The following is a 16,723-nucleotide window of genomic DNA, read 5'->3' on the forward strand; positions in this document are numbered from 1 at the left end:
TTTTTTTTTTTTTTTTTTTTTTTTTTTTTGAGATAGAATTTCACGCATGTTGCCCAGGCTGGAGTGCAATGGTGTGATCTCGGCTCGCTGCAACCTCCGCCTTGTGGGTTCAAGTGATTCTCCTGCCTCAGCCTCCTGAGTAGCGGGGATTACAGGCGCCCGCACCATGCCCAGCTAATTTTTGTATTGTTAGTAGAGATAGGGTTTCTCCATGTTCGTCAGGCTGGTCTCGAACTCCCAACCTCAGGGGATCCGTCCGCCGCAGCCTCCCAAAGTGTTGGGATTACAGGCGTGAGCCACCGCGCCTGTCCTCCAGATTGTTTTTTTTTTTTTAAAGGTTTTTCCAGTTGCTCTGTGGATTGATATTTTTATAAGTTTTTTCCAGTTGCATTCTAAAGAGGGCAGATTTGGGAACAAGGAGCCTTGTTTCGCAGGTCTGTTGAAAGTGATAGTGGCTGAGACAGGGTGAAGCCAGTGGATTGGGGATACATATTAGCAAAAGGTTACAGGGGCTATAAGACCTGTTGATTTGTTGCATCCAAGGGTAAAGGGCTTTCAAGGACCACTACTACATGTTAAAATCAAGTTAGGATAATTTCCGGAGATTCAGTGGTGCCCTTTACTAAGATAGGGAGAACAGGCTTTGGGAGAATATTAAAGTGGCCTAGTATTTCCCTGAGAGCATGGGTCAGGAAACTTGGTGGAGCCTGGGCATCCTCAGAAGTACTGATACGCTCCTCCCCTGGGTCATTTAGCACTGACACCCAGACCCAGAGCACAGAAATTCCCAAATGGGAGGACACATGATGCTGTATGAATGCAAGCACGGTGATGAGGTTGGTGGGGCTTTGCAGCACTCCAGCTGTGTGATCTCGATGGACACCTGCTGCATCTGGCCTTGGCGAGGTCAGTCTCTGGTGCTGTAGGGATAAGCACACCCACCTCATAGATCTGTCTTGAGAATTCAACGGGGTCACACTTTGAAATGAATGCAAACCCTGGCACACGCTGCGTAGTTGGAATAAATTATTTTTAGTACTATTATTAATATCCTTGGTGTTATTTTTGTGGTTTTGTTTTTGTTTTTTGAGATGGAGTCTCGCTCTCTTGTTGGGCTGGAATGCAGCGGCATGATCTTGGCTCACTGCAACTTCTACCTCCCAGGTTCAAGTGATTCTCCTGCCTCAGCCTCCTAAGTAGCTGGGACTACAGGCGTGCACCACCATGCCCGGCTAATTTTTGTATTTTTAGTAGAGACGGGGTTTCACCATGTTGACCAGGATGGTCTCGATCTCTTGACCTCGTGATCCCCCCACCTTGGCATCCCAAGGTGCTAGGATTACAGACGCGAGCCACTGCGCCCGGCTGGTGTTATTGTTAATATCCTTAATACTGATGGGACATCAGCTCGACCGACTCCAACAAAACCTTCAGAGATACCCAAAGGCTCCCATGCAGTCTTCACTCTTCCATACATTTCTTCAGCCTGGGAACCAACTGGCTCTCACTTCAGCCTTGTCTTTGTTTTTAAGTTAAACCAGTGGCTCTAGGCATGTCCCTAAGGCTCTGAGCAGCGTGAGGGTTGGGTTCCGTCCAACCCTCGGAGGCCAGGGCGTGCAGAATTTACATGCTGCAGGAAGGGACGATAGGAAGCCCCGATGGAGTGGACACTTGGGAATGACATGGTCATCTTTACATGTTTGAAAGATCTTTCTGGCTGCTGTTTGAAGAATGCGTTGAGAGGGCGTGGGAGTGACTTAAGGGAGACTAGTTAAGATTACAAGAGTAGTCCAAGGAAGAAAGAGGATAGGGGCTTATAGTAGGTGGTGGAAAGGAGTGTGCAGAGAATGGGAAGGCTACCAAATAGATTTCAAGGCAAAACCAGTGGGGCTTGATTTGTGTATGGATTGGGTGTGGGGACTGTATGGATTGGAAAGGGAGTAACTGAGATGGATCCCAGGCCTTTGGCAGGATGAGGGGCAGGGAGAAGGTAGCAGCTGTAGACCCAAGAAGAAAGTGGCACAAGCAGGTTGCTCCCCGCATGCGAGGCTGCTCCTTTTTGCTGATTTAACAGACAGAATTCCACTCCCAGTCTCACAAAGTTTGTTCCCAAATGAGACAATATATATTTTTTTCATAGCTTTATTTTTCTACTGTTGATAACAAATGAAACCAAGAAAGTCAAATACAGTATTCCCCCCTATCTGAGGTGCTACTTATGTTCCAAGACCCCCAAGACTGAATGCCTGAAGCCACGGATGGTACCAAACCCTACATATACCCTGCACAAATTTCTCTTTACTTCTTCACGATTTCACTGCTAGAAGATTGGTTCTGACAATAGACATTAGCAACCTCAGCCTGTAAGTTTTTTTTTCTTTCTGTATTAAGTTGAGAACTTTTGTGTTTTCACTTTAAGGAAGCACTTTACAGATTCTCTTTGGCATATCTGAATTGCCAGTATCACTACTCTGTGCTTCAGAACCATTAAGAAGCAAAATAAAGGTCTGTCGAGCCCGCACACTAGGATAGCACGGCAGTCGATCTGATAACCAGGACAGCCACTAAAGTGACTAATAGGCGGGTATCCGGTACAGTGTGAAAATACTGGACAAAGAGATGATCCCCGTCCTGCGTGGGTGGGAGATTTCATCAAGCTACTCAGAATGGGCGAGCAATCTAAAACTTATGAGTTGTTTACTTCTGGAAATTTTGATTTAATATTTTCAGACTGCAGGTAACTGAAACCGCAGAAAGCAAAACGGCGGATAATAGGGGACTACTGTATCAGTCTTCTCTTGGGGTACCATAGTCACAATTGTACCATCCAAACTAATGAGCCTTTATTCATTCTACTAACGTTTACTGAGCACCTACTAAGGCTCAGGTCCATGATGGATTCTGAGGATACAGCTGTGAATAAGACTCTGAATTCCCTGCTTTTGTGCAACTTACAGTCAGTGGGGGAGACAGACAGTAAATAATAAACATGCCCACATTCCGGTATTTAATCCAAATTAATACAAATTGTTGTAAGCTCTGTAAAGGAAATAAAGGTGACATAATAAATGATGGGAAGGTGATGTAGGAAGTAAAGAAGTGGATGCAATAAATGAGTCATAACGGATTTTGTAAATGATAAAGGAGAGCAGGGACAGTCCTAGCAAGACACTTTGAAGAGGTGACGTTTGAGCTGAGACCTAAAAGATTAAAAGGAGGTCATGGGGCCGAGTGCGGTGGCTCATGCCTGTAATCCCAGCAGTTTGGGAGGCTGAGAAGGGAGGATCACGAGGTCAGGAGATCGAGACTATGCTGGCTAACACCGTGAAACCCTGTCTCTACTAACAATAAAAAAAAAAAAAAAAAAAACTAGCCAGGCGTGGTGGCATGCGCCTGTGGTCCCAGCTACTCGGGAGGCTGAGGCAGGAGAATCGCTTGAACCCAGGAGGCGGAGGTTGCAGTGAGCTAAGATCACGCCACTGCACTCCAGCCTGGGCGACAGAGTGAGACTCCATCTCAAAAAAAAAAAAAAGAAGGAAAGAAAGTCAGGGGAGAACATTCCAGGTGATGGAAACAGCAAGTGCAAGGGCCCTGATAAAGCAGAGAGCTTGGTTTGCTCTAGGAGCTGTCAGAAGACCGATGTGACTCCTGCATAGTGGAAGAAAGGGGTGTGAGAGAAGGTTCTAGAGAGGAGGCCAGGGCATGCAGAATTATACATGCTGCAGGAAGGGACAGTAGGAAGCCCCGATGGAGTGGACACTCGGGAATGACAAGATCATCTTTACATGTTTGAAAGATCTTTCTGGCTGCTGTTTGGAGAATGAGTTGAGAGGGCATGGGAGTGACTTAAGGGAGATTAGCTAAGATTACAAGAGTAGTCCAAGGAAGACAGAGGATAGGGGCTTAGAGTAGGTAGTGGAAAGGAGTGTGCAGAGAATGGGAAGGCTACCAAATAGATTTCAAGGCAAAACCAGTGGGGCTTGATTTGTGTATGGATTGGGTGTGGGGAGTGTATGGATTGGAAAGGGAGTAACTGAGATGAATCCCAGGTGTTTGACTACAGCATGCCATTTAATGGAATAGAAAAGAGTCCTCAGTAGCCAGTGCTGGATGCTGGGAATGAAGACTTGTGTTTTGGACATGTTACATGGGAGACATTGTTTGCCTATAGAGCCCAGGAGCAGCCTGGGCTGAAATATAAATGTGAGTATCTTCCTCGAGGGAGTACTAGAAATGATGGGGGGATGTCTCCTAGGGACAGAATATTGAGCTAGGGGAGAAGGAGTCCTAGGACTAAGTACTGAAGGACTCGAAAACTTGAGCAGGAACATGGGAAGAGCCCCAGGAAGGGGCTGATCAGAAAGGAGGTAGAAGGAAATCCAGGAGGTTGTGGTGTCCCAGAAGCTAGAGAAGAGAGTCCATCAAGAAAGGGGAAATAACTCCCCCTGTGTAAAGCCATGGAGGGGCTAAATGATTAGAGAAAGGAGGATACCACTGGGCTTGTAACACGGAAGGCACCCGCGATCTCAGAAAGAGCAGTCCCAGTGGGGCTTCAGGGACTCGAGAGGCCAATTTGGGTGAAGCAAAGAGGTGAACAAGGGGAAGTAGAACACTACTGATGACATTTTGAGAAGTTTTGCTTGGAAAAGGAGTAAAGAAATGGTACTGGGGGCATATGAGATCAAGAACGCGTCTTTTACAGATGGAAGACACCAGATCGTGTGTGTTTGCCATAGAGCTGTATCTAGTAGAGAGTAAGAAATTGGAGATGGAGAGAGGGCCCGCAGAGGAGTGAAATCCAAGAGAAGTTTGAGTGTATTAATTAGTATATAGGTTTGGCTGTATGTAAGGGAGACCTTGAGTAGCAGTGGTTAAATAAGAAAGAAGGTTATTTCCTCTGCAATTAATAGCCCAGGATAATTGTTCTAGAGCTGAAATGATTGTTCTACTACACAAGGTTGTTCATACAGCTTGTTCCTCCATGTCTAGGGTCCTTGTCTAGGGGGTCCACACTCCAAGCATCAGTATAGAAGCAAAGGCAATAAAGGAGCAAGCCGTCCTTCTAAGGCTATGCCCCAGAGGTTACTCACATTCCTTTATTTCAAGACCTATTAACCAGAACCTGGCCACTTGGTGTTGCTGAGCTGCAAAGGAGACTCGGCAATACAGCCTTTATTCTTAGTATCTATGTGCCTAGCTGAAAGTCAGTTTCTTTTACCATAGAAGGAGGGAGGAGCAGCTGTTAGGACCCTTTCCCATCCAAGTGTAGCAATATCTTGTGGTTTCCATCATGGTCAAATAGGAATGGAATCCCTAAGTGAAGTGGGGAGACATTATCCTTCAATAAAATAAGGAGCAATTAATTCCTTGGTGTTAGCAGGAGAAAAGAGAAAATGGATGGTGGAGCTGGAGGGTTTGTTTATCTGGTGGTTGGAGGACAAGAAAGTTCCCATCTGATGCCTTCTGTTTTCTGAATGATATTTGAGGTGAGGTTATTAGAGGTTGAGGATGGAACGCCAAAGAGTTAAAAGGATGATAATAATTGTTTCTACTTTTGGTGTGCTTATGTTATGCCAATCTCTGCTCTAAAACCTTTACATCTATGAATTAATTTAGGTAATATTTTGAAGAACAGATGAGGAAGCCAAAGCCCAGAAAGTGTTAGTTCCTTGATAAAGATCCCACAGCTAGTAAGTGGTAGAGCTTGGACTTGAACTTGAGCGTCTTGATTCCAGCATCTATGTTCTTTATTTCTGTGCCTACTGCCTCTAGCCTGGAACCAGAAGCATGAGATCAACCACTTCAAGAGTGGAACACACAATAAGAGAGGCTGCCTGTCCAGACTGAGTGCCCGGTGGAGATTTGTGCTTGTGAGTTGAATGTGAAACCAGTAAGTTCAATCATACAGTTGTCTCTGGGAAGGTTCAGCTGCTGAGTGCAGGTGAGCAGAAGATAGTAGTTTAGGGTGTTCCAAGTGAGTATACCAAAGGGAGACACAGCTAGAGCCTGGAGCCTGTTGTACATGCAGATATTATGATGGTAGACTACCGAATTCAGGCTGAGCCAGCAGGCAAGAGGTGATGGCAAGGAGGGCCTGATGGCCAGTGAGAAAGCAGTGGGATCAGTCCCATGTCTGCTGGGGAATGTGCTAGGCGGTGTTGCAATGGGGTGTTTGCAATGATGATTCTGAAAACAGTGCAGATTCTGGTAACGTAAGACCCAACATAAGAGTCTGGGGTGGATGGCTGAGGGAAGGCACAGTGAGGACCAAGAACACTAACAAATGACTCCCAGTGGGCGAACCATGTTCCAAGTTCACCGTCGGCAGCTAGATAAAGGAGGCAGACCTCCCCACTGGGTTAAAGAGAGAGCGAGGAGCCTAACTTTTGCAGCTGTTCAAGGTGGCTCTCTGAGGGTAGACTGATGTTAGAGGTAGATTTGTTCAGGGACGGTAGAAAATCAGAGTCAGCTGCTGAATGTGCTTTGGGACTAGTCTCTTAGGTTGATGTAAAAGTAATTGCAGTTTTTGCCACGGAAAGTCATGGCAAAGATACGCCCCTTTCCTTCCATGACCTAGAACAGTTGAATCTTCTGTAGCTCCCATGTCCCTTTCATAAATAACAGAGCTACTCTTCAGTAATAAAGCATTAGGATGAACCACATTTCTTCATTGTGTCATTGTGACCTCTAGTACATTCTATTCTCTGTCTGGATTTTAATGTTCTCCCCCATAAAATAAAGCAGTTGGATTGGAATAATCATAGCTAATATTTATTGAGAATTACTGGGTGCCAGATGCTATTCTAAGTGATTTACATACATTATATTACATTTAATTGTCCTGAAAGCTTCATCAGAGATAGATATTACTATTTCTGGTGTTTTTTTTTTTTTTTTTTTTTTAATGCAGGAACTGAGACACAGAGAATAAGTAACATGCTGTATTCATTTCCTATTAACTGCTCAAACAAATTACCACAGATTTAAACAACACAAATTTATTCCCTGTGATTAAAACAACCACTCATTTATTCTTTTACATTTCTGGAGGCTAGAAGTCCAAAATAGCTTTCACTGGGCTAACATCAAGATATGTTAGGGCTGGTTGCTTCTGGAGGATCTAGAGGAGAATCGATTTCCTTGCCTGTTGCAGCTTCTAGAGGCCATATGCGTTCATTGACTTATGGTCCTTTCCTGCATCTTCAAAGTGTATCACTCCAATCTCTGTTTTCCCCATCCCATCATCTTCTCTCTCTGACTCTGACCAACCTGTGTCCACTTATAAGGATCCCGTGTGGACCCACCCACACAATCCAGGGTGATCCCCTCATCTCAAGAACCTTAACTTGATCCCACTTGGAAGATTCCTTTTGCCATGAAAGGCAACAGGTTGGGCACGGTGGATCACGTCTGTAATCACAGCACTTTGGGAGGCTGAGGCGGGCAGATCACGAGGTCAGGAGATCGAGACCATCCTGGCTAACATGGTGAAACCCTGTCTCTACTAAGAATACAAAAAATTAGGTGGGCGTGGTAGCATATGCCTATAGTCCCAGCTACTTGGGAGGCTGAGGCAGGAGAACCACTTGAACCTGGGAGGTGGAGGTTGCAGTGAGCCAAGATCACGCCACTGCACTCCAGCTTGGGTGACAGAGCAAGACTCCATCAGAAAGAAAGAAAGAGAGAGGGAGAGAGAGAGAGAGAGAGAAAGAGAGAGAGAGAGAGGGAGAGGAGAAACGTTAAGGCAGCACTTTCACAATTTTAGGGACAGGGATGTGGATATCTTTGGGAGGCATTTTTCTATTTACCACAATACCCGAGGCATGAGTTTCCAACCAGTGTGGACCTGGGCCCTGGGCACCACTGTGCCATACTGACTTTGGATGGGCAAACATGTGGCATGCAAGCCTCTGCCCTTCTCTTCGTGCCCGTGGAGCATTGGCAATTGACTACAGCCCTCTTTCCTTCAGAATCTGAGTGCATCTTCAGAATCCTTCTCAACGCTGTTTTCCAGGCAGCCCTGTCAATTGACCCGAACTGTCAGGCATGATGAAGCCTGTGGGCCATTTTCAGTTTTGATCTCTAAGTTTTCATCTGGGTGTGACATCCAAGACACCCGTGGCACCAGTGAGATTTTAGAGAGTGAGTTGTGGCAAGGCTGTGTGCCCTTCTTGGGAGAGAATTCTCTTTTTTGCCAGTTTAGGACTTTTTTTTTTCTTTTCTTTTTTTTTTTTTTGTAATTCTGTGACTGTGGGTTTAAATATTACTACCCCTTCATAAGAGATGGCTCTAGGAAAAGCAGGCTTCTTATTCCAATTCCCCAGCATACTGGCCAGGAACCTGGCTCTTTGTGAAATGCTAGTTGATAATTTCAGTTTGGGTGGTAGGGAAGGGAGGTGGAGCACATGGGGGAACACAGCCCCACCCTCCCACCCCATCTGCCTGTTCTTCGAGAACATACTGTAATTGCTCAGCCCTGTATGGGGTGAGGGGAGAGAAAATCACAGCATGTTCATACAGAAGAGAAAACAAACAGCCTTTAATATCAGTCAAGGGAAACATGTTTAAAGGGTTTTTTGCAAGGCCTAAAGCAAAAGAACTTCCCCAGTACAGCTGCGTGGAGTCCCATGCTCAGCTTCACTGTGAACCTTCTACTTCTAGCTGTCAGAGCCTCTCTGCGTGTGCTGAGCCCAGTATCAGACCCCCTTGATGCAGCTAGAACCCTCACTAGTATTCTCCCTCCCTAACAGCCTGTGATGTAGTGGTGGGTACTGGGGTGGGGAGCATTGGACTCTCAAGTTGAAGCTGCACTGTTTATCCCCTGGGTGCATTTCAGCCCCCAGGACCATTAACTACACATTCTCCAGGCATCAAATTCCCCAAGTGGGTAAATAATTCCATTGCAATAAGGAGATGGTACATTGACCTTTATTTATCTTTCTAATTTTCCACTTCTTTGGGGGCCCCGGGCTTTGCTAGTGCCTAATGAGCTCTAGTCCAAATGATTGCAGCACTTTGGGTCAATATCTTCCTAAATTCACTCCTTTGCAAAGGTGCTGACCAGAGAACTGTGATAAAGGCTTTCCCCAGTCTGGTTGCACCGTGCATGAATGAGTCTTTCTCCTCTTCAGGCGTCCTTCAGTCGACCTCCTTGCTGTTCCCCTCCTTCCTGCCTCCTCCAGTCAGAGGCAGCTTCCAGAAAACTTCCCACTCTTGCTGCATTTCCTATGAACGTTCCTGCAATCTAGATGTGTCCTTGTGGATCCCCAAGTCAATGTCATGCTGGTAGAAAGGATGGGAATGCAGGTGTGACTCCTTCAAGGAGAGATTTCTCATAACGGGAAATTGTCGGCTGTAGGGGTCCTCTCCCTTTGCATGGTTTTGGCTTTAGGGGCCTTGTATTTATTAGTCCATCGTCACACTGCTGATAAAGACATACCAGAGAGTGGGAAGAAAAAGAGATTTAAATAGACTTATAGACTTACGGTTCCACATGACTGGGGAGGCCTCAGAACCACGGTGGGAGGCAAAAGGCACTTCTTACATGGCGGCGGCAAGAGAAAATGAGGAGATGCAAAGGTGGAAACCCCTGTTAAACCCACCAGATCTTGTGAGACTTATTCACTATCATGAGAATAGCACAGGAAAGACCGGCCCCATGATTCAATTACCTCCCCGCCAGCCCCCTCCCACAACATGTGGGAATTCTTGGAGACACAATTCAAATTGAGACTTGGGTGGGGGCACAGCCAAACCATGTGAGGCCTACAGCTTAACTCTAGACCTGTGTTGGAGTTTTCTGAAAGAATTCAAATTTTGTCAGACTCAGTTTGCTGACAGCAAAATTTGAGGAGTTGTTGTAGAGAGTGAAATAGACCACAGAATGTGATGCCAGAAGGAACCTCCTACATTTGTCCAGTATGAAGTTCCTATTCTTTAGATGAGGAGTTTGCCCTTAGGTTCAGCTGCCAGAAAGTGGCAGACCTGTGACCAGAATCCAGGTCCCGGGACATCCAGATCTTTCCTCAGCTCATTTTTTACCTGGTCACCTATGCATCTGCCTGTACTTTATTGCAATAAGGGGATGGTACATCTGGTACATGAAAGTGCCAGAAACAGGCAAGCATTTCCTTGCTAGGCCTAAGCTTTTGAAAAGCAAGAGAGAGAGGGAGAGAAGCAGATGTTGAGGAAATAGCCTGAGTGCATTGGTGGCCTCTGAAACATCTGGACCAATCCAAGCCGTCTTTTGCTTCCAACATTGGAAGTCCTACGTCGGTCCTAGCAAGAAGATGGCTTGTGATCCAGCCGTTTCACATATGGGGCCAAGAGGGCAGACCCCAAGGGTTGCAGCTCTCAGCAACAGCCCTACCCGGGGACGGAGGTTGCTATAGAAACAATATGGGGGTGGGGGAAGAAGCAGAGAGTCATCCAGGTGGAGAGGAGGGGCACGTTTGAAATGAGAGGTTTCTCGATGAAACGGACTTCCTGCAGGTTCTGCTGGAGTTTCATTGAAGGCTGATGGCTTTGTCATTTCCCATCAAGCTGGGCGGTAGCATGGGGCATGATGGTTCCTGGTGAAGAAAGACATCTGACTCAGTAGTGTGATGACACCCTCAACCCAGTGCAGTGCAGTGAACTGCCTACATGCTTGTATGGTTGTGTGATACATACACAATTGTGATTGCCTGTGTGTTATGTATCAGTGTGTGGCTGTGTGTGTGATTACCAGTGTAGTTGTGTGTGTGTGCTTATGTGGTTTTGTGTGTGTTTAAGATTCAGTGTGATTGTGAGTGTGGGTGTGTGATTGTGGTTGTGAATATGTGTGTGGTTTTATGTGCAGTTGTATGGTTGTGTGTATAGTTGTGAATGTATGTGATGGATTGGTTATGTGTGGTTGTGAGTATGGTTGTGTGTGGTTGTGTTTTGTGCATGATTGTGTGGTTGTGTGTGGTTGTGTCTGGTTGTGAGTGCGTGTGTGTGGTTTTGTGTGCAGTTGTATGGCTGTGTGTGTGGTTGTGTGTGAATATATGTGATCAGTTGTGTGTGATTGTGAGCATGGTTGAGTGTGTGATTGTGTGTATGTGAGAGTGTGATCTCCTCTCATGCTGCCATGAGGTGATGGGATTTTTCACCTGTAGGAGAGCCACACAGAAAAAGGCCACATGCAGAAGACTGAGCCTGGGGAGTCATCTTCAGCACACAGAGAACAAGGAGGCCATCAGGCCTGGTGCTCTCAAGCCCCCAGTCCCAGTTGGCCATGTGTGTCCCTCAAAGACCCTTCTCTGCCCTCAATACCTGCAGCAGGGATGGTCATAACAAAAGCTCATGGTGAGGATGACTAGTCAGGGGAGTGTGCTGAGTTGGGGGTAAAGGTGGGGACACGCTTTCCCTGCTGCTGTGTTTCCTCCCGTGTGTTTCTAGGGTGGGTCTGATGTGGGTACAGCAGTGGAGGGGCAGGTGCCTGAGAAGAGGCCATGTTTCCAGTGTGCCAAAAGCTGCAGGGCCCGACAGACTCCATGTCCAGGAGCAGATGTGAGTGTTCCTCGGGCCTCACTGTTTCTGCACAGACGAATGGAGCAGAAGACCGTATCAGGGAGCCCTTCAGGATAGAATCCCTTTCCTGGGAGCCTTTGGGTAGTTTGCACCTTTCCTGGTGAGCGATAGAGTCCCCACTGGGTAAGGAGGGCCTGACTAGCTGAGAGGCCCCTTTGCTCTATGGGAACTGCCCTGCCCCAGTGAGAGGGGCCCTGGAGGGGTCAGTGCCTGGAGCTGGACGAAGGCTCTGGGGAGGTGGCCGGGCGGCAGCATGAAGTGGTGCGAACAGGAAGATGTGAGCTTCACGAGGAGAGGGAGGATCATCACACAGCATCTCATGTCCTAGGCCCAAGGTCTACCTTTTCCTCCTACAGCTTTGATCTCAACACCTGCAGTCAAAAGATGACGACCCCTGCTTGAGCCTTTCCCCGTGAGGTGGGGAGGAGCGATGCCTGGGAAGCCTGCTACTGAAATGTGATGGGGGAAGCCAGCAGAGAGAAGCAAAGGGTGGGTGGGTGCTGGGAGGCAGGAGAAAGGGTATTTTTCCAGCAGCAGACTGACTGGAGAGGAAGTGAGGAGGGGCACAGGTTGGGGAGGCATCAGAAGAGGAGATGAGTGGGGACCACAGCACCCTTTAGGGCTCTGCTTCAGTGATGATGCCAAGGAAGGAGTTCCAGTGAGGTGTGGAGGAGAGGAGAGAAAATCCCAAAATAACTCTGGGAACTTTCCAGGGACACTTCAAGCCGGAGTGTGGGGAAACTCAAGCCTGAGACTTGCCAGAACTGTTCCCGGTAGGAGCTGGGGATGAGGGCTCAGTGCCAAGCAGGTCTCACCGCACTTGGCCACTCGTAAGAGACCTCTTCCTGCTGGGCTTCTGGGTGGCCGATTGGTCAAAGAGGACCAAAGGGAAGCAGAAGCAGTGCTGTGATAGTTCCTCAGACCATATGTTTCGACGAACAGCTTTGTTGTTCTGATTTTATGTTGTTCAAAGGGTCCTTCCACAGTTACAGGCCTGGATGTCACACTGGCCTGTGGTGTTGGGCCTTTTGAGGCACTTCCTCATGCATCACATTTCATCCCTGGTGAAGCATAGCACCTGCTCGTGGTGTACCCTTGGGCAAGTTCTTGAACACTTTTTGTGCCTGTGTTTCCTCTTACGAAAAGCAGGGCTCCTAAGATCAACTCATGAAGGGTATACTGTTTGCACGGAATCAGCAAGCATTCGTGAAGCACTTAGGACATTGTCAGCATTCAGTAAAATTAGCTACTTCATGGATCTTTGTACAACTCTTTTAACCATGAAGTCATCTTAGTGGTCAACACGTAAGACAACCAAGATTCAATGAGTTTAAATACATTTCTGAGATCAATAAGCAATGCACAGCAAGAGGGGGAGCAAAGCTAATGGAAACAAATTGCAGCGTGTGCTGGAGAGCTCCTGAAATGGGGAGAGAAGGGCCTGAGTTCAGGTTGCAATGTCTGGATCCCCTCACAGGCTGCTGCACAGCAGGCTGGATTGACTGATAAAGCCCGCTTGGGATGACACACTGAACTGCTCTGACAAGAGATTCAAACGTACATCAAGAAATTGGAAATTTCTTTCTCTTTTGTAACCGTCTTTGGGTTTGGTGTTGCGGGTGGCTCTGCCATTCCCTAAGCCCGGAACCCAGAATATTTTCTTTGTGGTCCAAGCTGGACCACAACAGTCTGTGCTCAGCCCTCAGGGCATGACAGAGAGTGGAGGAGGCAGGCCCACCCTGCCCGGAGCCTCCACCTGCGTGTGGCACCATCACGTCTGCTTATGTCTCGGAGCGGAGGCCAACTGCTAGGGAAGCTGGGAGATGGGGTGGACTGTCCAGCCGTGGGCCAGGCTCTGATTTTTATTACCACAGAGAAAGGGAGAAGGTATTACTGGTGGGCAGTCTTCACTGTCATAGTCAGTGCCTCTGAACACCAGATGCCTGTGCGTACCCTTCTTACAAACAGGACACCTGCCACCCTGACCCAAGGCAAACAACCCCACCAAACCTCATCAGCTATGAGGACCTGACAAAACAGCTCATTTTACTGAATGCTGACAGTGTACTAAGTGCTTTATAAATCGTTGCTTATTCAATGCAAACCATATACCGCTAATGAGGTTGATCTTACCTAGGTCAGGATCCCTGGATCTTAAGCAATTCTCCTCTCATGCGATCTAGATTCCCGATCCAGAGGTTGAAAAAGAAAAGTAAGTGATCTCAGCCTTCCCCCCACCCCGAGCCCTCATTCATCTCCCCAAGACTTCCCCACACCGTATGCAGTGGTGGAGCGGAGCTGGACAATTCACAAAAACATTTTCCATTGAGAAAAGGGAAGGAGGGCCACAGAGCTGGGCCACAGCAATGATGGGCTTCTGCTGGGTAGAAATTGCCTCGAGAGTGGAGGAGGTTTCTGATTGAGACCCTGGTTCTGCTCTCTGGGAAGCATACCCTTGTTTATGGCCATGATACACTGTGACCACCGTATTCATCCTTGGGGTCTTCCTTTGAGTCCTCTGTGACTACACCTAAGTGGGCATCCTTTGGTGTCTGAGAACTTTGTTACTTCCTTGTTTTTTGGATGTGATAAGGGCTGCAGTGGCTTTAGGCATAGAACAGTCACAGGTTTTTTCAGGCCCGGTCCAGTCTCTTTTTGGCAGGAAATTCCCACAGATAACTTATTAGGCTTCTGGTCTACTTGCTTCCTGTCAGTTCCATGTTCCAGCAACTGCACTTAGTATTCTTTCTTAGACATCACTCTTAAATCTTCTTTATCCTTTGCTTCTTTGACCTATTGCCATCTCCTTTATTTTCATGGTGACCTGTCTGAAGTCCATCCAAAACCAGCCATAGGAGTTGGTGGAAAAGGAAGGCAACATACTTAAGTTGATCTTTGCCTAAAGGATGCCTCTGCAAGAAGACTTTGAAGAAAGCAGTGTATCTCCTGATGTCCAGAATATGGAAGCAGATGGCATTTCAAGCCCTGTTTCCCCCAACCTCCCAGTGGAAAAAATTTATTTCTTCTATATCTCTTTGCAAAATAACCTTTAAGACGGTGCCATATATTTAGTACTCTGTTGTCTGTACCAGAGAGTCTAAGCTACTCTACTCAAGAGATCTCCAAATGCAGTGGCTCTGTTGAGATAACTGTTGCCCACACAACTGTCTGCGTTTCAGGTTGACAATGAGCTCTGCTCCGTGCATTAGTTTGGGGAGCTAGGTTTCTTCCATATTGTTTCCCTGCCTTCATTAAGTCATTGTCCATGTCTGCATAGCCAAAGCTGGGTTCCAGTGTCAATTCTCCAGCTTATCAGAAGAGGAGAGTAAGAGGAAGGAAGCAGGTCCATCATCTTTCAGGTTTCAGCCCAGACGTGGCTCACAGTACTCTTTTTTTTTTTTTTTTTTTTTTTTTTTGAGACAGAGTCTTGCTCTGTTGCCCAGGCTGGAGTGCAGTGGCCGGATCTCAGCTCACTGCAAGCTCCGCCTGCAGGGTTTACGCCATTCTCCTGCCTCAGCCTCCCGAGGAGCTAGGACTACAGGCGCCCGCCACCTTGCCCGGCTAGTTTTTTGTATTTTTTAGTAGAGACGGGGGTTTCACCGTGTTCACCAGGATGGTCTTGATCTCCTGACCTCGTGATCCGCCCATCTCAGCCTCCCAAAATGCTGGGATTAAGGCTTGAGCCACCGCGCCCAGCAACAGTACTCTTATTCATCTTTCTTAGTTGAGCTCATAGGCACATAGCCACATCTAACAGCAAGGGAGGCTGGGGAATGTAGTGTGTGTCTGGCCACCTGTGCGTCAGGCTATCGTTCTCCTACCATGGAAGATGGGGAGAATGGATCGGGATGGACATTGAGCATTCTGCATCATTCATGCTGTTTGCATAAAGTTTGTGCTCCCCTGAAGTTTACCTTGACTTGAGGTAAACAGATATTCCAGTTCATAGTATAACTTCACATAATGGTACATGCTATGGAGAAAAATAATGTGAGTAAAGGGATATTGAATAACAAAAATTGTTACTTAGATAGGATTAGAGGATCCTTAGAAATGCCAGCCCAGCCTTTCATTTTACAGATGAGAATGTTTAAGGTAGGATAACTGAGAAGTGTTTAGTATCAACAAGCAAATGAAAGGAGTGTACTGGAAAAAGGGTAGTTTCTTCCAGTGCCTCCAAATAATACAGCAGAGTTTGATGTCTGAGTTTTTATCCTGATGGTCTGACTTTGGTGGGGTAAGGAAGTGGGCACCAGGGAGCTCAATGCCCAGGTCACTAAAATCTATCATGGAAAGGCAGGGTGAGGGGGCCTTTAGAAATCCTGTCCCAATCTCTGATTTTATAGATGAGAAACCTGCAGTCCAGAGGGACAGACCATCTGCCCTGAATTTCACTTAGTGTTTTGACTTTTTCACAATTTCTGTTCAGGAGGGTGGCCATGTAACAGGCAGAAATGCCCGGGTGGAGAAGGCACAGCTAAAGAAGCGAACTGCCAGAATTCCATCAGGGTGATCCCAGCTCCCTAAACACATAAACATCTGCCACTGCCCAGCCCTTCCTCCTAACCTCATATGCGCACAGGAATGCAGCAAATTGACTTCTCCTGGAAATGGCAGGAGCACAATTTTCTCCCTTCTGCATCCAAGGATACCAAGGGAGCTTTCTCTTTTCCCCTCTGCCGAAGGCCGCAATATCTCAGACTTCCCAGTACAACTTCCAGAGTGCTTTATTAAATAACTCACTAAACATCCCAGATACAGTGATGGGCTCCATTTGCTAAGCCCCCCCTCATTTCACAAGCTGATCCAAAAAGCAATCAAATTTGTCCAGCATGATTTGTTCTTTAATAAAGAAACTCTGCGATCTCACAGCTCATCTTTGCCCAGGGCTCAGGCTGCAGCCAATACTTGAGTTCTGTTGGGTAAGTATCCACAGGGGAATCTCTCCATGCTCGGTGGCTGCATGCAGGCAACAGCTGTAAAGAAAATGCTTTGTTATGTAAAGGGAAGAACAGGCAACCTTTCAGAGTCAGACTGGAAGGCACAGTGACAAATTAGTTCAGTAAACCTGTAGGCTATTGGTTTCATACTTTCACCAGATACTAAACTTCCAAAGATTGGGCACTGCCAGTGGAGCATGAATTATCCACGTGGCTTTCTAAATTTTTTT

The 16,723-nt window shown here is 46.9% G+C and overlaps 1 protein-coding gene across 1 annotated transcript in view; it reads left to right on the top strand.

Annotated features, from left to right (window-relative positions):
• The window catches only part of LOC108519669 (protein shisa-6 homolog), a 149,806-nt gene that overhangs the window by 51,168 nt on the left and 81,915 nt on the right, over positions 1 to 16,723 (top strand). The gene's annotated exons all lie outside the window — the stretch shown is intronic.

This window comes from Rhinopithecus bieti, unplaced genomic scaffold, assembly GCF_001698545.2.
Source record: "Rhinopithecus bieti isolate Rb0 unplaced genomic scaffold, ASM169854v2 scaffold_48345, whole genome shotgun sequence".
Classification (NCBI taxonomy): domain Eukaryota; kingdom Metazoa; phylum Chordata; class Mammalia; order Primates; family Cercopithecidae; genus Rhinopithecus; species Rhinopithecus bieti.